The sequence below is a fragment of the Cotesia glomerata genome, linkage group LG6 (genome assembly GCF_020080835.1).
Source record: "Cotesia glomerata isolate CgM1 linkage group LG6, MPM_Cglom_v2.3, whole genome shotgun sequence".
Taxonomy (NCBI): domain Eukaryota; kingdom Metazoa; phylum Arthropoda; class Insecta; order Hymenoptera; family Braconidae; genus Cotesia; species Cotesia glomerata.
Window position 1 is genome coordinate 10792751 of NC_058163.1, and position 20140 is coordinate 10812890.

At 31.3% G+C, this 20140-nt stretch overlaps 1 long non-coding RNA gene across 1 annotated transcript; it reads left to right on the top strand.

Moving 5' to 3' along the window:
* Positions 1 to 519: 519 nt before the first annotated feature.
* On the top strand, positions 520 to 19542 carry LOC123267610. The gene is made up of 3 exons (XR_006510081.1): positions 520 to 611; positions 14117 to 14122; positions 19531 to 19542. It is a non-coding gene; the product is annotated as an uncharacterized LOC123267610 (long non-coding RNA).
* The last annotated feature ends 598 nt before the right edge of the window (positions 19543 to 20140 follow it).

The following is a 20140-nucleotide window of genomic DNA, read 5'->3' on the forward strand; positions in this document are numbered from 1 at the left end:
TCTATGAATCTTATACATTTATTGTAGTTAGTTTTCATTCCCGCACGATAAAGCAGTTGGAAAGTTTGACTCCGCCTACTTTCCCGCACGCTACTATAGTGTATGTAACCATCACGAAAATACGCAACTTTGCGTTTGCTGAGCAAGGCTCAATTATTGAACTTTGGAAGCAGGAGTTACAAAAAAAATATTTTCGCAAATAAAAAGTAACATGATAAAAATTAAGTTGGGGACCCATTTTAAATTTCGAAACAAGAATTATATGTATATTTAATGAAAAGTTTCTAGGCTTAATGCTCGGTTCGAACTCAGGTCTTCTCGTGTCAAAGTCTGGAAGGCTGCTTACTCGTCAAAATCATGAGTAATGATTAGGATAGCTAACTGATATATTAAAGCCAGTCCCATGGCTAAGCGGTACAACGCTTGTCATGCTTGCTTGGCACTGGTGAGGCGTGGGTTCAAATCCCGGTGTGAGCTGAAATTTAATTTTCAGTGAACATCGGTGCTCGTAATTCACGCCGGGCTGTACAGGCTTGGGTTTTTCGATGGTTTCCCCAAGCCCTGTGCTACCGGTGGGGCACAGGCAAATGCGTGCAGTTTCCCCAAAGTCGGTCTATCGCCGCAATACTATCCAGGCTGAAAAAAGTATGTAATATCGTCAAACTTATTCTGCCAAACTCAATGTACCGATCAGCCTGGAGTCCCCCTCCGGTCTCGGCCGGACCCCCATCGAGACAGAAGTCTGAAAAGCGGGGTTAAATAAAAAAAAGAAAAAAAAAAAAAAAAACTGATATATTAAGACTTGAATGACGAAAAGTAGTGATTTCATAAGTTATTCTGAAATTTCATTGAATTTGAGTAATGAAAGTGTATGAAATTTAAGTCTACGGAGAATTTAGAAAATTTTATGAAATTTCATAAAATTTGAGGAAAACCATAAAATTTTGTAAAAGTTCTCATATAAAAGGTACTGAATAAACATTTTATGAATTTTTATAAATTTTTATGAAAATTTCTTAGGGCCAGTTTTTCAATCCGGGATAAAATGTTATCCGAGATAAAAGGACTGTCAATATAATAAAAAAAAAAAAGGTGTGTGCGTGTAACCTTTACGCGCGATTGAAGTAAAACTTCTTTGGCGTTGACGGCATATATCACTGAAATGATTAAATTTTAACTTGAATAATAAATATCACATTATAATTTAATTATATTTGAATTGTTTATTTGAGAAACCCCATAAGTCAAAGATACTAAATTTTTCAGGAGAAACAAAAAACATTTTTCTCGGTTAAGTTTGAATTAACATCATGAGCCAATGATGAATAATAATAATGTTAGTATCCCGAAAAAATATTTAAGCATGAAAAAATTTAATTGTTAATTCCTACTATTCATAATAATGATTTGAAGTTGATTGACTTATGGGGTTTCTCAAATAAACGAACAAAATAGTAATAAAATCATTAATATATTAATTTTTCTCCGTCAATCATTTATTATATTTATAAAATAAAGTACAAAATTTGTATTGGAACTACAATTAACGAAAATTATAATAAATCTTCTATTTTAAAATTCAAATTAGTGAACTGAGAGTTAACAATGAAAGAATATTTAAATTTATCATAATTTAACTTTATAAAACTAAAATTGCGAAAATTATTGAAATCAAAGTATCTAACAGTAAATCTATATATATATATAGGAGACTTTCTATAGATATAGATAGTCACTTATCACGATATCTCTGGAACTATAAGACCTAGAGACTTGAAATTTGGCAGGAATATTCCTTTTGCCAAGTAGAGGTCAGCTAAGAACGGATTTCACGAAATTCCACCCACAAGGGGGGTTGCGGGGGTGTTCACGAAAAAAAATTCATATTTTTCAATTATGGCTTTTAATAGTTCAAAACTTGGTCAGAATGTTTCAAATTACATTTAGAAATTTTTTAAAAACGAATTCTGTGACATTCCACCCCTGGCGTGCCCGTGCGTGGGCGTCAAATTAAGAAAAATTCGTAAATTTCAATCTATAGCTATTAATACTTTGAAACATGGCCAGAATGCTTTTTGGCGTTTTTGAGCTGTTAAGAATAAATTTCATTAAATCCTACCCCACATGTCCGTGCGTGGGCGTAAAATTAAAAGAAATTGTACCTTTTAATCTATAGCAGCTAAAGGATTGAAACTTGGCCAGATTGATTTTTGGAGTTTTGAGCTGTAAAGAATGAATTTTATGAAATGCCACCCTCACAAATTCTTGCGTGGGCGTTAATTAAAAAATTATAAAATTCAATTCCTAAAGGATAATAAGAAGGCATTAAATATAAAAAAAATTAAAAATTTTTATATAAGGTAAAACCCCTAATAGATGATCATGTACCATTATATGATCACTCTATGTATTTGTATACCTATATTTGTGAATCTATATCTATATATATATATATATATATATATAAGAGATTTCCACCTATATATTGACTCATCACGATATCTCTGAAACCATAAAGCGTAGAGACTTGAAATTTGGTAGGAATATTTCTTTCGCCGTTTAAAGGTCAGCTAAGAACGGATTTTATGAAATTCCACCTACAAGTTATTAAGTTAAATTTTTTTTTTTTAATTCTTTAGGATAATTGTAGGCTACCGAATGCGAATGGTTAGGTAATTCAGTGTTATTCATGTACAATTAAAAAAATAAAAAAGCCAGAAGGCTGTATATCTATATATATATACTAGCTGTTACCCGCCCGCTCCGCTGGGCGCTTTATAGAATTGTATTTTTAGATCTAGATTTGAAATTTAATTGGAAGATTGTTTTGACTTGCACAGATTCCAAATTCCATCAAATTGGTCTGTATATTGTGTCCACATGATTATTCTAGCTAAAATTCATTGTAACTTTCAATGTGCAATCACTATAACATTCCCGTGGCTTTCTTCCAAAAATGAATATTAATTGACACGAAGAAAAAAAATTTTAAATGAGCATTGTAAGTTTTAGTTAAAGTAATTGCAGGTCTCATAAGTGAAGTTGAAATCTGCCTAGCTTAAATTGTGACGAATTTCGCTGTTAATTAAAATTTCTTCCGTAACATCAATTATACATAGAAAATTATTTGTACTAGTTTTTTACGAATTTTCTTAAAATGAGTAGCCAAATTTTTTTTCTATATCTCATGTGTTTAGAAAATGCAATGCTTTTAATCTGTTACATTTTTGCGATCCCGTAATAAGAACAATTCATCGGTTATGTGATCAGCAAAAAAAATGTATGTAAAATTCTTAGTCGACTTTTTTGCCGCTGCCAAAGAGACGATTGTTGTAAGAAAATATCACTATTAAGAAAGAAAAATATTTAAATCCGTTGACCTTGGAGGCCATCCCGGTATTTGCCTGTTTCTCTTCAGATTCTATCAAATTTTATATTTGTAGGAACTGTATTTAAAGAATATGAATTTTTTGACAATTATTACTCCCGCACTTCTATGTGGGGGAGGAATTTCGTAAGATCCTATTCGAGATAATTTCTACATTATAAATAAAAGATTTCAACAAAACTTCGAGTCTATAAAAACTATCGATTGGAAATGAGAAATTTTCATTGTTAACGCCCCCACCATCCCTTTTGGGGTTAGAATTCGAGAAAATCCATTCTCAGCTGAACTTGACATCGTACACGAAGATTCCTTCCAAATTTAGAATCTGCAGGAGTTACAGTTTGGAAATTAAAATTTTAGATTTTGACGTCCACCCCCGCAATCCCTATCGGAAGTAGAATTTTTTGGGATCCGTTTTGAGATGATCTCATGACAAATGAAAGATTCCTACCTAATTTCAAGTTTGTAGAAGTTACAGTTTGGAAATGGAAATTTGAAATTCTAACACCCGCCCCCGCAATCCCTGTCGGAAGTAGAATTTATTGAAATCCGTTCTGAGATGATCTCTACATGACAAATAAAAGATTCCTACCAAATTTACGCCTTTTAGAAGCTATGTTTTGGAAATTAAGATTTTTTTTTGTCAACACCCACCCCCGCAATCCTTAGTGGGGGTGATTCGTCGTAAAATCCGCTCTTAGATTATTTCTACATCACATAGAAGATTCTTACCAAATTTGGAGTCTATAAGAGCTATAGCTCGAAAATTAAAAATTGTCATTGTTAATACCCACCCCCACAATCCGTATTGGGAGTAGGCTGTCATTAAATCCACTCTTGAATCATTTATACATCACATAGAGCAGATTCTTACCAAATTTAGAGCCTATAGGAGCTACAGCTCTGAAATTTAAAATTTTAATTATTAACACCCACCCCCGCAACCCCTTGTGGAGTAGGATATCGTTAAATTCGTTTATAAATTATTTTTACATCACTAACAAAAAATTCATACAAAATTAGGATTCTCTAGGAGCTATAGCTCGGAAATTTTAAATTTTCATCGTTAACGCCCACCCCCGCAATCCATATTGGGAGTAGATTGTCATAAAATCCGCTCTTAGATCATTTCTACATCACATATAGGAGATTCCTGCCAAATTTGGAGTCAATAGGAGCTATAGTTTAGAAATGGGTATTTTCCATTGTCAACGCCCCCGCAACCCCCCTTGTAGGTGGAATTTCATAAAATCCGTTCTTAGCTGACCTTTAAACGGCGAAAGAAATATTCCTACCAAATTTCAAGTCTCTACGCTTTATGGTTTCAGAGATATCGTGATGAGTCAATATATAGGTGGAAATCTCTTATATATATATATATATATATATAGATATAGATTCACAAATATAGGTATACAAATACATAGAGTGATCATATAATGGTACATGATCATCTATTAGGGGTTTTACCTTATATAAAAATTTTTAATTTTTTTTATATTTAATGCCTTCTTATTATCCTTTAGGAATTGAATTTTATAATTTTTTAATTAACGCCCACGCAAGAATTTGTGAGGGTGGCATTTCATAAAATTCATTCTTTACAGCTCAAAAACTCCAAAAAAATCAATCTGGCCAAGTTTCAATCCTTTAGCTGCTATAGATTAAAAGGTACAATTTCTTTTAATTTTACGCCCACGCACGGACATGTGGGGGTAGGATTTAATGAAATTTATTCTTAACAGCTCAAAAACGCCAAAAAAGCATTCTGGCCATGTTTCAAAGTATTAATAGCTATAGATTGAAATTTACGAATTTTTTCTTAATTTGACGCCCACGCACGGGCACGCCAGGGGGGTGGAATGTCACAGAATTCGTTTTTAAAAAATTTCTAAATGTAATTTGAAACATTCTGACCAAGTTTTGAACTATTAAAAGCCATAATTGAAAAATATGAATTTTTTTTCGTGAACACCCCCGCAACCCCCCTTGTGGGTGGAATTTCGTGAAATCCGTTCTTAGCTGACCTCTACTTGGCAAAAGGAATATTCCTGCCAAATTTCAAGTCTCTAGGTCTTATAGTTTCAGAGATATCGTGATGAGTGACTATCTATATCTGTAGAAAGTCTCCCATATATATATAGATATATACAGGGTGTCCCAAAAGTCACGGACACCATTGTAGCATATGATGAAAAAAATAATTCTGAGACGAAAAGTCCTTAGCCATTTTTCAATTAACCGCATAGATAATTAATTATTAATTAAAAATAACGTCTCTTTATTTGTTAGAGAGAGAGCGCCAGTGTCCAGTAAAGTATGTGCCAAACAAAGACACAACTAACTGTATGACTAACTAGTTTCTATAGCTACGTAGTCACACATATTTACTTACACATTCACACGTGCAAGCTGTCCTCGTTAGAACGCACTTGACTCCGACACTAGTGCTCTCTCTCTCTAACGCATAAAAGGACGTTATTTTAATTAATAATATAATTATCTATGCATCTGATTAAAAATGGCTAAGGACTTTTCGACTCAGAATTATTTTGTTTATCAGATGCTACAATGGCGTCCGTTACTTCTGGGACACTTGTATATATATGAGCATATATATATATATGCAGCAGCATATATATATATATATACATATTACAGTGTTCATTGATTTCGGAGTTAAGGCGCTTGAGATTTATGAGTCCAATGCCAGTTTCTGTGCTTCTGGCCTAATTGTTAGTTGTTAACGTAAAATGATTAATAAAAATCGTGTGGCCCATGTCGTGCAATAATTGTAAAAAAAAATTGTGCATCTTGCTGAAAAAACATCAGATTTCTGTACTTAAAATCGAATTAAACAAACTCTCTGAACATCAAAAATAAGGAGTCTTAAAGAGGTCCACGATCTGAAATGAAAATATGGCACTGTGAATCTGGCTTAAACTTGGGTCAATCCTTCTGTGGTCAAAGGTCGTTTTCGTTTCAGCCTGTTAGTTCAGAACTCGGTATTGGCCATGTTGTACCGGTAAACAAACAGCCGATTAAACCGGCGACCATAGTTACTTTTAAGTTTGAGGCTGTTGTACTGTGTGCCTTTATTATTGACGAGTTAATTAAAATGAAGACTGTTATTCGCAGACTGCATTGTGTCAATATATTTTTATGCTGATATTTTTTTATTTTAAGAGTTTTGCAGGAGGCAATATACTTTACGAGCTTGAAAACAAAAATAGACCACAGGACAATTTTCTAGCTTTTCAAGCTCGTAAAAATTATTAATGTCGAGAGTTGGCCGTTAGGTCACCTCTAAAAAATTAAATTTTTATATTCTTAAAATAAAAAAAATATCAACATGAAAAATATATTATTTTCATTAAAAAATTTACGAATCACCACGAATAACAGATTTATTTTTTTATTATTTCGTCAATAACTAAATTTTTTAATTTTAATAGCCTCAAATACGTAAAATCTAGGCTTAAAATTAACTATTATTATGAATCGCCGAGTTTAGAATCGGCTGATTTTACGATTTACCGATTTTAGAAACGGCCAATTTTAATAATTACCGAGTTTAGAATCGGCTGATTTCACGAACGAGCGATTTTAGAAACGGCCAATTTTAACGATTACAGAATTTAGTATTGGCTAAGTTCAAGAGGTAAAGTTTTAAAGTTTCCATATTTAGTAATTTCCAATTTTTAAAGATCGTATTTTTAAATAACCTCTTTTTTAAGATTTCCTTATTTTAGATGTTCAAATTTTTCGTTTATTTATTTTTTAATTCATTCAATTTATAATTATTCTTTTTTTTTTATTCGGTAATCTAAAGACTTTTAAATTTTTATGAATTCTTTTTTTTTTAATTTCTGATTTTAAGAATATATTTATTTAGAGATTTCCATTTTTTAAGTTGGCTGTTTTTTCTACTTGCATGTTTTTCTACAAGCTTAATTTACTTTTGACATAATTTAAATTTTTATTTTTTTAATATTATCATTTTTTACGTTTAACTTATTTTACTAAAAGCTAATTTTAAAATTTTCCAATTTAAGATTTTAGAAACCTCCAAATTTAGGGATTTCCATAAATCCCTAAACATAGAAACTGACTCGAATTAATGAACGCGATTGTATATACATGTAAAATTTACATGGATGGTGATATATCTATACAAATTATGTACATTTATTCCACCAGGGGCGCCTGTACATTACCTTCCTAATACAGCTGTTTTTTCGGCAACTAATTTTGAACGACTTATGTTCTTTTTTTTTTTTTTTTTTTAATATTTCATAATTAAATGAGCATTATGAGTCGTGAACTTTTGGATTTTCCAAATTGAATTTTATAGAATGTCGCAATCGTCAGAAAATTTATTAATAATTTATTTATTACAAAAGTAATAAATAAACAAGTTTGCTTAGAGATTTTCAAAAAACTTTGCGATTTAAAATAATTTTTTTTAAAACTGTTGAATTTTTAATCACTTTGCTATTCACAATTGATCCGTTTAAAAATATTGGAAATAAATAATCCTAATTGATTATAATATTTGCCACTAGCTGGCGTATAAGTCAAGAAGCGTGGAGTATATAACATTTACTTACCCGAGAAAAAATGTTTCTATATAATCATATATAATTGTATATAATTATATATGACTATATATGATTATATATGGAATTGTATATAAGATTATATATAATTATATATGACTGTATATGGAGCAATATACAGCCATGCAGGATTATATATAGTTCCATATACAACTATATATAATCATCCATGATTATATACCGAATTGTATATGAGGTTATATATAATCATATATAATTATGTATGACTATGTATGGAGAAATATAAAACCAAGCAAGATTATATAGTTCCATATATAATTATATATAACCATACATGATTATATATGGAATTGTATATGAGGTCATATATAATCATATATAATTATATATGACTATATATGGAGCAATATACAGCCAAGCAAGATTATATATAGTTCCATATATAATTATATATAGTTATATATAATCATACATGATTATATATGGAATTGTATATGAGGTCATATATAATCATATATAATTATAAATGACTATATATGGAGCAATATACAGCCATCCAAGATTATATATAATCCCATATATAATTATATATAAGTATATATAATTATATATGCTTATATATAATTAACATATATAAAAATTTTTTCTTTGAAAAAAAATTTTTTTTTGGTAATCACGAAAAGTGTAAAATGATGTTTATAATTACGTTTAAATAATTCTGAAATACAAAATTTGTTACATTTCCTATGAGATCTTTTGGTCTGCTCTGCTACTACCTAATAGTAAAATCATTATTTATTTTATTATTTAAATAAGTGTTATATTATAATGAGATTCGGTCAAATAAATAAATTATGAATTATGACTATCCAAATATATTATAAAGTCAATTTTTATATTATGTTTATGATAAACTCATATGATACATTATGTAGATCATAGAATCATTGACATCTAAGACAGCAGCACAGCAGACAGAAACTTCAAGACGCACGGACATCACTAAAGTTAAGCAGCATTGAGCTGGGTTAGTAGTTGGATGGGTGACCGCTGGTGTTATAGCCGTAAAATTATAGCTAGATATTTTTTTTGCATTATAATTGGTTACAGAGAATTGCGTAGGACCATATTAAATACTATATCCATAAAATTAACCCAATAATTAATCAGATGTAATAAATATATAATTAAATATTGTTATATATAATTATATATGATTAGATATGATTAGATATGATTATATTTGGCCATTTTTCATATATAATCATATATAACCAATTTATATATAATTATATATAAATATTTTTTCTCGGGTACGACCAATCCAAATTATTATTTTTGAATAGCGGAAACTACACAGACTATAGTAAGCGTTACTTCCGTCAGAAAAAAAATCTGAGTTACTCCCAGTCGCGCCTAAAGAAGTTTTACTTCAAAAATAAATAAATAATTTAGCGACGTGATATTGCTCTCAGTTAATTCTCCATGAATTTGGTCATTTATTTAAATAAAAAATAAATATATCATAAAAATAATAATAACCTCTTGTTGTGTCATTTAAATTGTTTTTAAATTAATTAACACAATTATAGATTAATAATAGATATGTCAAACGCAAGATATGAACTCGAAGAGCTCAAAAGCATAGAACAGCGACCGCTTTGAGCTCGGAGAGCTCAAAATAACACATAAATTGTAATTTGGAGCTCGAAGAGCTCGATAACGTTACAAGTGCAATTTCAAGCGCTTATAGATATAGAATTAGCGGGAAGTTACAGGGATGGCCTTCAGGGTCATCCGTTTTTCTAATTTTTATTTTATTTATTTGCAATCAGCAAGTTGTCACAGTTGGAGATTAATATTTCTGTGACATGCGGCTAATGTTTATTTATTTTAATTCAAAATAAGTGACTGAAATCAGGGAGAACTACTCGTACGCAACATCACTGTGCTGAATTATTTATTTTTATCATTATATTGGCAGTACTTTTATCTCGGATAAAATTTTATCTAGGATTGAAAAACTGGCCCTTAAACTCTATAAAACTGTGTGAGTGAAATAGACTTGATAGAAGTATATAAAATTACAACCAGTACCTAAAAATAGTATTTTTATTGAATTTCACAAAATTATATGATACTTTGGAAAATTTCAGATATCACATGCAATTGTTTTTTTTTTTTTTATTCTAATATTATAATTACAAAAATTTCACGAAATTTTGTGAAATTCCATAGTATTGAAAAGGGTGATTATAAACTTCTTGAAGTTAGTATTATGAATTTAAACTTTTACAATTGTTGGCTGAATAAAACATTTCTTCCAGACTTTACACTGATAGAAGGATTTTTTAGCATTTAAAAAGATTTCTTTGTATTTACCCGGGAAAAAATTATCAGACCTGATCAGACATGAACAGGCATGAGTCTTCAGGCCTGATCAGACATGGTCAGGTCTAAAAGCCCATTGTTACTTTTAATTAATTATTTTGCTTAATTTTATGGATATAGTACTTGATAGAGTCATACGTAATTCTCTATAATGAATTAAAATAAAAAAAAAATTAATACATATAATTGTACGGCTGTAACACCAGCAGTCACCCATCCAACTACTAACCGCGCTCAATGCTGTTTAACTTTGGTGATATCCGTGCGCCTTGAAGTTCCCGCCTGCTGTGCTGCTATTTTATGTGACAACAATTCTATGAAGTACATAACGTATCGAATAAGTTTATCATAAATATAATATAAAAATTGATTTTACAATATATTTTGATAGTCCTAATTTATTTATTTAACCGAATCTCATTATAACATCACATTTATTTAAATAATAAAATAAGTTATGATTTTAATATTAGGCAGGAGCAGAGCAGGCCAAATCATCCCATAGGAAATGTAACAAATTTTTTATTTCAAAATTTTTTAAACGTAATGATAAAAATTATTTTGCACATTTTATGATGACCAAAAAAAATTCTTTCGTAAAAGAAAAAATTTTTATCACATCTCTGGCTATGCAAGTCTGATCAGATCTACCCGGAAAAAAATGATCAGACCTGACCATGCCTGTTCATGTATGATCAGGCCTGAAATTAGACCTGCTCTTGTCTGTTCATGTATGATCAGGCCTGAAATTAGACATGATCATGCCTGTTCATCTCTGAAGTGATAAATACACTCAGGTCTGATCATACCTGTCCATGCCTGTCCATGTCTGTTCATTCCTGTTCATGTCTGAAGCGTTAAATACGCTCAGGCCTGATCATACCTGTCCATGCCTATTCATGCTAAGGACCAAATATGCTAAGAAAGAATTTTTGAATATGTTCAGTGTATGTACATTAATTTCGATTAATAAATTTTTAAATTATCAATAAACGGTATATTTTATTATTCAATAAATGAAAGTATTTTGATTATCATTAAAAACCTACCGTAGGGTAAATTTAATTAACTTTTCTTGGCCTGGACAGGTATGAACAGACCTGAGCATATTTAATGTTTCAAACATGAACAGGCCTGAGCATATTTCCCGCTTCAGGCATAGACAGGCCTGATCAGACATGAACAGGCATGAGCGTATTTAACTCTTTAGACATGAACAGGTATGGACAGGTCTGATCAGACATGAACAGGCATGAGCGTATTTAACCCTTCAGACTTGAACAGGCCTGATGAGACCTGAGCGTATTTAACCCTTCAGACATGAACAGGCCTGATGAGACCTGAGCGTATTTAACCCTTCAGGCATGATCAGACCTGAGTGTATTTAACCCTTCAGACATGAACAGTAGGGTGAGCCAAAAAAACTAACCTATCGAATTTATGGGTTAAAATGAACCTATATATAAAAAAAAAAAAATTTCCCTGCAAGGCAGGATTTTTAGCTCAATTTTGAAAGGTGTCGGTAAGCATTCAAAGTTTCCCATTTAAATAACACGTAAAAAAATCTTTTTTCATTCAAAATGATGTAACTTTTGAACCGCTTGAGATAAAAATTTTTTGATGGCGGATTCTTGAAGGGCATTAAGTTTCCTACAAAATCATGCCTGGTTCCATTTTTTAAAGTCAAAAATTCATATATTTACTGGTTATGAAAATTGAGCAAAAAATCAAAATAAGCAATTTGAGACATTTATTGTTAGAAATTTTTATATTTGAGGAAATAAATTACTTTGAAACGAGATAAGTAGGGGGGAGGGGGTGTACAAGTATTATTTGTGTAAAAGCGTGGTTTAAAGCTCCTTGTCCGATGAGCGCTCCAGCTCAAGACTTAGATTTCTTGGAAAAGTTGATTAATTATAAAAATATTAATAAAAAAATTAGGACGACGGTTGACCCTATCTCTGCAACTTCCCGCTCATTTTGTACTTAAGCGCTCAAAATTACACATTACGTTTTTGAGTTCTTCGAGTTCAAAAATATGATTTTTGTGTCATTTTGAGCTCTTCGAGCTCAAAACTCTAATGGCAGTTTAATAAAACACAATTTTTTTAATTTTCGAACGACAATAATTTTTAAATAAATGGACCGATTTTCACGCTGTTGGTGGCTTCGATGCAGTTTTTGAAGCCCCTTAAAGAATCTTTAAGTTTAAATCGATTGAGCCAGGAATTTCGAAGTAATTCCGAAAAAACACTTTTTTCGGTTTTTTTTCGACAACGATAACTCACGAACGAATCAACCGATTTTGACCGGGCTTGCGATGATCGACGTAGTTTTTTGATCTTCAGAGCTGATTAGATTTTGGAATTGATCGGTGAAGCCATTTAAAAGTAATTCCAAAAAAACCACAGTTCAAAATATTTTTGTTTGTAGTTTTTTTGAGATTTCTCAAAATCTACTTGTTCGAATCGGTCCAAATAGTATTCAAAATCTGAGTATGGTCAAGCCCTTTCAAGTGGCGTCAACCGCGATAAAATCGGTCAAGCTGTTCAAAAGTTATAAGAGGGTAACATACATACATACACACATACAGACATACGGACATCTTCGCGAAAACATTCAGGGAAGCTTCCTAGGACCTCAAAACGTCAAGATCTGATGAGAACTCGATTTTCGAAAAACGGGGTAAAACCAATAACTTCCCGATTTTTGAAAATTTTCAAATTTCTTAGCAGGAAGTTAAAAATTTCAAATGCTACTGTATCAACATTTTTGCGACATTCATGGAATTTGACAGAAAAACTTGCTGCTATGTCATTTTTCGAGTTTAGTATTAGTTCAGAAGTTAATAAAAAATTGTAAATGCGATTCAAAAGAAAGAGAACAAAATTTGTGATAAAATTACTGATGTTTTTGGAAGAAATCGTGTCAAGTTAATTTTTAAATAATATTATTTTTTCTTCATTAATTGTGTTCTCTTCCTTTTTAATCGCGTTTACAATTTTTTTTTTTTAATTTCTAAACTAATACTAAACTCGAAAAATGACATAGCAGCAAGTTTTTCTGTCAGATACCATAAATGTCGCAAAAATGTTGATACAGTAGCATTCGAAATTTTTCTTTTAATATTTTTATAATTAATTAACTTTTTTAAGAAATCTAAGTCTTGAGCTGGAGCGCTTATCGAACAAGGAGCTTTAAACCACGCTTTTACACAAATAATACTTGTACACCCCCTCCCCCTAATTATCTCGTTTCAAAGTAATTTATTTCCTCAAATATAAAAATTTCTAACAATAAATGTCTCAAATTGCTTATTTTGATTTTTTGCTCAATTTTCATAACCAGTAAATATATGAATTTTTGACTTTAAAAAATGGAACCAGGCATGATTTTGTAGGAAATTTAATGCCCTTCAAGAATCCGCCATCAAAAAATTTTTATCTCAAGCGGTTCAAAAGTTACATCATTTTGAATGAAAAAAGATTTTTTTACGTGTTATTTAAATGGGAAACTTTGAATGCTCACCGACACCTTTCAAAATTGAGCTAAAAATCCTGCCTTGCAGGGAAATTTTTTTTTTTTTTATATATAGGTTCATTTTAACCCATCAATTCGATAGGTTAGTTTTTTTGGCTCACCCTAATGAACAGGCATGAACAGGTCTGATTAGACATGAACAGGCCTGATCAGACCTGAGCGTATTTAACCCTCCATACATGAACAGTTCTGATCAGACATGAACAGGCCTGTTCAGGCCTGAGTGTATTTGACGCTTCAGACATGAGCAGGCATGAACAGGCATGGACAGGCATGATCAGGTCTAATTTCAGGCCTGATCATACATGAACAGGCATGGTCAGGTCTGATCATTTTTTCCCGGGTAAGAAATCATTTCTTAAACATCATTTCTTAGTATTTAAAAAATATTTCTTAGTATTTAAGAAATATGTCTTAAATACTAAGAAATATATATATATATATATATATATATATTTCTTAAATATTAAAAAATATTTCTTAAATACTAAGAAATATTTTTTAATGACTAAGAAATGACGTTTAAGAAATGATTTCTTAAATACAAAGAAATCTTCTTAAATACTAAGAAATCCTTCTATTAGTGTATATAAAGTAGTATATTTTATCATTGATAAACATTATAAACAAAACTGAATATTTTATTAATTCAAAAAAATAAAAAACAACTAAGATTAGATTTAGTTAGACACGAACAGGCATGATCATGCATGACTATGTTTAAATCAATTTACAATATAATGAGTAAGGCATCAACCTACATTTCAGTCCTGATCAGAACTGGAGGTTTCAAAACTTACAGGTTGGATCAGACATGAACAGACATGGTCATTCATGATCAGGCCTAAAGTATGTAACGCTTTAGACATGATCGTGTATGTTCATACTTAGTCAGACATGACCATGCATGATCAGGTCTGAAGTATTTATTGCATCAGATATGATCATGCATGGAAAAGCATGTTGTTGTTGATGTTGCTGTTAACCTTACAATGACTTTTTTCTCACTCCCAAAGAGACGATTGTCATAAGGGAATTAGTAAATGTTATTGAAGCTCAATAGACGTCCTAAATTTCATGTCTCAAGAAGTCCTAGTCTATAAACAACAACATTTTTTTATTCTACTCATCACTCTGACACAACCTGCATATGAAGTCTATCATCGCGAAATTCGTTTTTAGTTGACATCTAGTTATTAAGGGAGAAAAATATTTAAATCGGTTGACCTTGGAGGCCATCCTTGTAATTTCCTGTTTCTCTTGAGATTCTATCAAATTTTATATCTGTATAGGAATTGTATTTGAAGAATATGAATTTATTGACAATTAACACCCCTGCACTCCTATATAGAGGAGGAATTTCGTAAGATCCTATTCAAGATGGTTTCTACATCATGAAAGAAAAGATTCCTACAAAACGTTGAATCCATAGAAACTGTTGTTTAGAAATAAGACTTTTTCATTGTTAGCGCCTCCGTAATCCCGTTTAGGGTTGGAATTTGATAAAATCCATTCTTAGCCATAATTTATAGCTAAATTTGTCATTAAAGACAAATTTTTGGGAACTGGGGAAATAAAGAATAAAAGGGGAAGGGGGGACCTTACTCAGTAGGAATTTTTCGGTAACTGAAAAAATAATTCGGACTGCCCAGACCGGGACTCGAACCCGAATCGTTTGGTTACGCGCCAAAGGCTAAAATTGACATTATACACTAAGATTACTACCAAATTTGGAGTCTACAGAAGTTACAGTTTGGAAAGAGAAATTTAATATTTTAACACCTACCCTCGCAACCCCTATCTAAAGTAGAATTTATTAAAATCCGTTTTAAGATGATATCTACATGACAAATAAAAATTCTGACTAAATTTCGAATCTGTAAAAGCTACCGTTTGAAAATGAAAATTCAACATTCTAACACCCACCCCCGCAATACTTATTAGGGGGTAGGTTGTTGTGAAATCCCTTCTTAGATCATTTTTGCATTACATATAGAAGACTCCAACTAAATTTGGAATCTGTAGGAGCTATAGCTTGAAAATTTAACCCTTTCCCAATTGGACGAAGGATTTTTTTTTTTATTACAACTAATTTTTTCGAGCTAATATATGGCGAAAATTTGATCAAAAAATGTGTTTTTTTGTTCAAAGTCTGTCAAAAATTCAAATTTTAATTTTTTTCTTCTCCTTCGTCCAATAACGAGATTTATTCATGTACTAACGAAATATGTTTGGTTCTTTGATTTTAGATGGACCAATAATGAGTTATGCTGTCCTCAGCAAGAGCATTTTTTTTAGACGTCACGGGAGATGAGGTACCAACGGCTGAGTTTTCAGAATTTTTAAATAAAAATTTTACAAAATACTGTTTAAATATGTATCTTTGATATGCTAGATTGTTTAAATAAAATATATGATTGTATATACTAAAAAAAGAAATAGTAAAAATACCCTTTTTTTGAACCTCTGAAACCCACCTAGCTAATAACCTCTTAACTCAGTAATAAATTTATATTAAAAAAATTCACAGATTTTAAAAACAAACTAGTATACGTTGCGCGCGCAAGTGCGCGTGTGATTGTTAGTATGGAATTATCTATATTTTCATACTTATGATATATTTGACCAATCACGTTACGAATAGTTTGCTTACATGATATATTTTCATATTTTTCATCTAAATTATAAGAGTGGATATTAATTTTTTTAACTTGAGCTCGATTTTTAATTAATTTTTTTAATATTTAGTAGGCAATACGCTGGTCTAGGCGCAAGAAGGCGTTAGTGTGCGGGGTTCAAAGTGGGAGAAATCTATTTGGATTAATGTTGAATCGATATTTAAAAATATTACTCTGCACGTATAATTCAAAATAGAACATAATAATAACATATTCATCGGACGCAATTTTTATTTATGATTAAAAATATCATTTTGGTCGATTGATAAATAAAAAGTTTGATTGTGGTTACTTAAACAGACTTTACTGTTATAAATTTGATATTATTTAAAAATAAGAACTACCACACAGTACACTTTTCTTTTGGATTCATTGGAGATTCTGACGGACACTGAAAATCATCAGAAAATTCTTTCATATTTTGGATCAGCACAAAAATTGGCTGATGTTCAATGTGAAGTGATTCCAAATATAGTTGTAAATGATACTATAGTTGACTATTGTAAATCAGTATAGTATTTAGGAGTCATACTTCAAGACACTCTAACTTGGTCCTTACAAATTACTGAGGTTTGCAAAAGTAGCATGAGAGTACTTGCACAGTTAAAGATGAATGGAGATGTTTTTTCATTGCCTGTTAGGAAAAGATTGGTCACTACTCTAATTTATCCTATTTTTGATTATTGCGTGGCTATTTATACTGATATTACAGGTCAACAACAGACTAGACTTCAGAGAAAATTAAATGCTTGTGTACAATACATTTTTAAAATATCAAAGTATGAACATGTTACTCAATATTATACTGAGCTTCGTTGACTGACACTTAGTTCTAGGCGTAAATTTTTCTTATCGTGTCTTATTTATAAAGCATTGTATCTTAATCAAAAGCCTCTAATTAGGCGAGACAGAAATTCTTAAGCCTCGCCTACGCCGAGGAGATATTCATCAAGACTATCTTGAGTTACCGGTTTATCATTCAGCGAAGTATGAAAAATCATTCTTGATAACTGCGGTTAAAATCTGGAATCAATTACCAGCTGATTGTACGACGTTACCAACGTTTATGGAGTTTCGAACTGCTTGTTATGAATATTTTTTACAATCTGATAGATCATAATATGTATTCATTGTATTAGAATTTAGTGATGATTGAGTGATTGAGTGACTGAGTGTTTAACACACTACATTATATATACTACTTTCTATATATACTTTATATATACTACTTAACACACTACTTTATATATTATATTAAGATTTTTTGTATCAATTTTGGATGGCCGCAAGGAGTTTCGACTTCATGGCCAATTAAATAAATAAATAATAATAATAATAATAAGTGTTAATAATAGTGTAAATGATAACAGTGTAACTAGTGATAACATTTGCATTCATTCTGATATTAGTTGTGACAATGATATTGATAATGATGAGAATGATACAAGTAATAAATTAAGCGACAAAAATAATGAAAGTGATGACAACAGTGATAACATTGAAGATAAAACTGGTTCAAATAAAAGTTTTTAAGAAAAACTTCGACATCAGTGGGCCTCAAAAAATTTAAACACCCGGGAAAAAATGATCAGAACTGATCAGAATTGTTCATATCTGATCAGGCCTGAAATCCGACCTGATCAGGCCTGTTCATGTATGATCAGGCCTGAAATTAGGCCTGGTCAGACCTGTCCGTGCCTGTTCATGTCTGAACCGTTAAATATGCTCAGACCTGATCAGACCTGTCCATGCCTGTTCATGTCTGTTCATGTCTGAAGTGTTAAATACGCTCAGACCTGATCATGCCTGCTTATGTCTGTTCATGCCTGAAGCATTTAATACGCTCAGACCTGATCAGATCTGATCAGACCTGTCCATGCCTGTTCATGTCTGAACCGTTAAATACGCTCAGACCTGATCAGACCTGATCAGACCTGTCCATGACTAATTATGTCTGATCTAGCCTAAAATAGATAAGGATTAAAACTCCATATATCAGCTGACAAGAACTGTTCATGCATGATTTGCCCTCTTAAATGATATTTTAAGTCTGGAAGAAAAATTTTATCGAACTATAGACTGCAGTTCTATTTTTAAAATTAATTTGTTCCGTATGACGTATCAGTTTCTATCCCCTTATAAATTTTAAATGTACAACTTTCATCTAAAATTTCGGCTTATATAAGCATGAACTTTTTAATTTTCCATGCCAAAACGATGATTTTTAACGATGAATTTTGACGCAGTGACATAAAATTTTTTACTGTGTTCTATTGAATACGCGAAAAATAAGATTATTTATTAAAAGTTTGAGTTTGATACCGTGAAAATACCAAAATATATCAGTTGATGTCGATAGGCGATAAGTCCCTTCAAGGTGTCTGTTATTATTTTAAGCTACCGCATTGGTCCATTGCAGTAGTATCAAAAGCTGCTAAATTGTAGAACACACAAATAATTTTTCATTTCCTATACGTTTTAATTAAAAAAAACTTCAATCTTAAAAGAAAACAATAAAATTATAATTGCGCAATAAACCTTGAAGAAATTTTTTTTTACTTTACAGAGAACCATATGTTAATGGATCGAAAAAAATACATAGCCGTCCCAAATAAATCACTCTAATATACACAGTAAAAAATTTTGCGTCATTGAGTCAAAAAATTTTGTGTTAAATATTTAACACTTTTATGTGTAAATTTAAGATTTATTTCGTTAAATTAACACAATAAAGTGTTAAATATTTAACATAAAAATTTTTATCACGAAATTTTTTGACGCAATGACGCGAAATTTTTTACTGTGTATAATTAATTATTAATAATTAATAAATTAAGTATAAAACTCCGTTAACTATAAGGATAAGTCATGTATAAAATTTAAATTACTTAAAGTAGTTTGAAAGGTACATTAGATATAAGATGAGTCATTGGGTCCACAGGTAAAGTATCAGTCTGAAGAGCGCAACGTACATGCTTCGAATCCCCGTCGGCACCAATTTTTTTTTTTTTTTTTATGGACCTGATCGAGTCAGACATGAACAGGTCTGATCAGACATGAACATGCCTGGCCAGGTATGATCAGACCCGATCATTTTTCATATCTGATCAGACCTGAAGACTCATGCCTGTTCATATCTGATCAGATCTGATCATTTTTTCCCGGGCAGTCTTTAATTAAATGTAATTGCTGAACTTTTATTACTACTAAGAGAAGAAGGACATCCTGAGTTACCAAAAACGACACAAGCTTTGTTAAAGACCAAATCCGCGTGCACCAAGTTTTTCTTAGTCAACGTATGTGTGTGAGTCGCTGTATTAGACCGATAGTCGGGTACTATGCCTAGCTACAGAAAACAATAAAGCAGCGCCACGCGTATCATGTATGTGCAAGTGTGTGTGTGTGTGTTTTTTTCCTTGGGGGGGGGGAATCCTTTTTACGGATTCTAGGCATAGTTGTTTGGCCTGGATATGTGGCGACTTGAGGCAGCGTCAAACTAAAACTCGACACTAACGCCCCTACCCACTAAACCCTAAACCCCTTTTCCTTCTTTCCTCTAATCC